Below are 4291 nucleotides of genomic sequence, written 5' to 3' on the forward strand. Positions count from 1 at the left end.
TATGCGACTCCTTATCACTATAGTTGATAATATTGTAGAGAAAAACGCGTGCAATGAGGAGGGGGGAAAAAAGACATATGGTATCATTGTTTAAAATACTGATGTGATTATCATCTGCCTGCTTTATTATGATTTTTGAGGGTATAACGAATGTATTTATTAGCAAAATGTTTAATGAAGATATACTACGTATAATTGACTTCGAAGTTTTTTATCCGTTACAGTAGATTTGAAAACGTCACACTCCATGAAATTGTAATTCATTATGAACCTTATTCTCAGAATAATAGCTAATGAAACGACAAAGTTGAGTATTTGAAATATATTTGAAGCTCAAAGTTTAAAAAAGAAGGCTTTAATTAAATATAATCTACATACTATTTAAAAAATAAACCATTAAACATTTAAATTAAATATACAAAATTAGACAATTAAAATCATATAACTATTAATAATGATAAATACAGAATATTGAAATAATAGATTGATCCAGATAATTTTTTCTTGTTTTAACATCGGAATTCAGTTAAATATGTCATAATTTTAGGTTGCAATACACAAGCGAGACGTGGAGTTTAATCAAAAAGATAATCAGCCCTCTTCTTCATGTGGAAGTTGCTATATACAATTGTGCACAGGATAGATATATCTCTACCGATGAGATCTAACTAATTATTAATAATAAAGTAAATGTCAAAATAATAAAATTAGACAATAAATATACTAATAAAAAAATGTTATAAATAAATTCATCGTAAAGATTTAGAGCAAAAGCTAATTATGTAGTAATGTCCGACGATATTACTCCCTATTAAGAGCATCAAAAAGATTTTCCCCGTTATTTAGGTATGCTTATATAACAACATACTATTATCATGATGGATATACACAATTGTTAATTATAATGCAACACCCAATGTAACTACCCTCGTTGTTGTGACCATTTAAACAGTTGTTTTTGCCTTTTATGAGTTTTCTGAACAAAATTTCTTGGAGCCCATCAACCATAGCTAAGCCTTAAGTGATAAAAAAGTAATATTTATTGACTATGTAATATTGGAAAACCTAATTATCATACCCAAGTCTTAAAGCGAAGTAAGTAGTCTCAGACAAACTAGTTGCAAACCATCCAAAGCATGTTGTTGTGACCATTTAAGCAGTTGTTTTTGCCCTTTACTGAGTTGTGTATCATTATACTTGATATGTTTAGCTAAAATAGAATCATATTTTATGGTTAGATTTAAAAAAAAATTGAATACTTACTGTGAGATAGTACAAAATTCAGAGTTCCATTTCGATATTCGTAAATACTTTTTACTGATAACTTGATCATCATTTGGTGTGGATGACTCAAAACATTTTTATATGTATTTCTATATATGACATCAGTACCAACATCCTCCATTAATTTAATGATGGTTCCTCGGGAAGGGATATGTTTACCCTTGTATTTCTCCATAAATTTTTTGAACGTAGATGATTAGCAATGGATAAGGTTATATTACATGCAATAAGCATCGTTGTGAGATCAAAGTTAAAGTCTGACTTGATGTATTCATCGTTAAATTGATTTTATAGATTAATATCCATACTCTTGTTATGAGATGAGGATAATGAGTGGCGTGTAACTAAAGGCACATTTATATCGACAAATCCGACAAACCATCTGTTTCTCATCCGGTAAGTATTTTCCAAATTCCTGGGCCTCCATTTTCATAAATCCAGACAGAAGGCGACGTCATTTTGGGGATTTTATTCAGTTCTCTATCACCATCTCATATTATATTAATATTGAATAATACAGGCGGGAATGATAACGTTCATGATTGATAGAAGAAGATGTATATTATTTAATCAATGATACCATAAGTAATTCTTCTTTTCTCCTCGCACGCTTTTCTATTCTTACCAAAATTATTAGTGATAATACCCTTAGTGATAATACATATGTCTTTTTCCCCCCCTCCTCCTCGCACGCGTTTTTCTCTACAATATTATCAACTATACTTATCACTATGTCACACACATTTTCAGTTTATTGATACAAGTGTATTTAATTATTTATATTTCTGAGGATAATAACAAAGAGTGATTGATATCCTAAAATATCAGAAGGAAGATTTAATCAGAGTTCCTCCATCACGCGTATGTCGATGATATGAGTTGACTAAACGTTTTACAGCCACTACTAAAAAAAGATTTTTATCCTGCTTAACGAATTTAAGAATTGTGTTATTTTACTATCAGGTAAATGTTCATTTCGATCATTGAGTTATTTTTTGATGCACATGCGTACGTTCTTCCTTTCCAATTGTAGAAACGGAATATATAATCGACAAAGAGTTCTTCCATAATATCATTTTCCTTGAATCCACCATCTTCGTTGAAGACACGCTGGGATGGCAAGTTCTCAAGGGCTTCATAAGATATGTCCTCTAGCTTTGTTCCTTCGAAAATAAGCTTATTCCCTTTTTAATTATTTTTTTTGCCACCTGTGTTACTTAGGAATATGAATACAGCCTTTCAGAAGTCAATACCATCAATATCCTCATGAAATCCCAAGAATGGCTGAATACCATCAACTATGTTTGGAGGGATAAAGTCAATATGATCGAATACAAACACAGATCTCGAGCAATCGATTATGTTTCTTTTAATCCACTGTTGCACTTTGGATTTATACTCGTAGCTTTAACTAGGAATCGGAAAATGAATAGGAGAAATACTGAGAGGAAAGTGGGGATTTTTCAATCCGGTGTCGGGATATATGGCATTAGCAATACATTTAGTAACATAATTCTTCCCCGTCCCTGGAAAACCATGAAAACAGAGAACAAGGACTTTCTTAGGGGTTTCCTTAAGAACATGACTTTTTAGAATCTTTGGAACTATATCGATGACGACATGCTGCCCAAATCCAAATTCTTTACGAGTATTTGTCAAATTATGAACAGTTTTACGAACCCTACCAGAATTCTAAGTGTGACAGTATTGATTGATCGAGACTAAACCTCCAAGCACTACAAATCTGATAAAACGACGACAACCAAGTCCAAAGGATGAGGAAATTCATTTTGATGTCCGTCTATGAATTCACTTATTTACTTCACTCAGTTCTAGTTGTAGTAGTAGAGTTATGAGAGATGCCGAATGCGAGTGAAGTGATTATTCATTGCAAACTGTTGAGTGAAGAATTAGTACTATGTGGAAATAGTCATGGATACAGAAAAATGGATAGACAGGTTTTTTGAAATGCATACGTTCCTAGGCTATTTCTTTTTAATAATGCAAGTGCACCTAAAAGGAGGGCAGTACAGTTCCTCATTTTTTCTCTTCATTCCACAAACTCAAACCTAGCGTACACTATATCTAGGCATATTAATATAAGTAATAACTGTTAGCGTAGGCTGAAGTGCACTTGCTATAAAAGGGATAGAAGAACGTAGCTTTACCATTATTAAATGATTATTACCAGTGATGAATATTATATGTCCCGCCTATATGTTAAAAAAAGAAACCGACAATTAAAGTGGTAACCCTGACAATTAGAAGAATGTTTGAGAGTAGAGCAGCTGTGCTGTGATGACGTTTTATTAGATTAGCTGTGAGCAGCCCTGAGAGAGTTGGAAAGAAAGAAAACACAAATCCTACACCGTATGCACTAGTGTTGAGACTCGGTCCAGCACTGATTTTTTTTTCGGTTCGGTATGTAGTAATTTTTTCTAGAACGATTTGGGCCGATATTTTAGTGTCACTTTTTGAACAGATTTTTTTCCGCTCTCATATATTGAGAGACAAAATTTCTTTTTTTTTTTCTAGATCGACCGTCATTTTAACAAAGAATAAATATCTGAATAAAAAGTACAGGATATGTTCTAGAACAAATACTGTATATATATCACATTTACTTATTCATTCATTATACGAGCAAATCAATTTATAATAAGTAATAAGAATCCGTTTCCTCGCACATTAGTTTGTTTTATTATTTTGGGACGGAAGTACGGGTGGAATCATGTCGTATCCTTCTGATCCTACGATTATGAATGACGAAGTATATATTATTCAAGAGTCTTCTATTGAAAGCTGCAGAATGATTTGTCATCATCAAGTTATCCATGTTTGGCCTCCGATTCAATCATGAAGACGGATCTTATGGATACATCTAAGAAAAATAGTCGATCCTTAGTATATATTTTTTTATAAAAAACAGTATCTGGTAATAAGATGATTTATCTATATTGTTCAAAATCTTGCAATAATAACGGAGATTCAATATCAACCTTGATGA

General features: G+C 32.1%; 1 long non-coding RNA gene and 1 pseudogene across 1 annotated transcript; both read right to left on the reverse strand.

Annotated features, from left to right (window-relative positions):
* Positions 1-307: 307 nt before the first annotated feature.
* Positions 308-1935, reverse strand: LOC139906494 (uncharacterized). Its single transcript, XR_011782049.1, has 3 exons — positions 1264-1935; positions 1079-1210; positions 308-1016 (listed from the first exon to the last, which is right to left on the reverse strand). It is a non-coding gene; the product is annotated as an uncharacterized lncRNA (long non-coding RNA).
* A 77-nt stretch (positions 1936-2012) lies between these two features.
* LOC121125528 (torsin-1B-like) lies at positions 2013-3325 on the reverse strand (annotated as a pseudogene).
* Positions 3326-4291: the final 966 nt, after the last annotated feature.

This window comes from Lepeophtheirus salmonis, chromosome 10 (assembly GCF_016086655.4).
Source record: "Lepeophtheirus salmonis chromosome 10, UVic_Lsal_1.4, whole genome shotgun sequence".
Classification (NCBI taxonomy): Eukaryota; Metazoa; Arthropoda; class Copepoda; order Siphonostomatoida; family Caligidae; genus Lepeophtheirus; species Lepeophtheirus salmonis.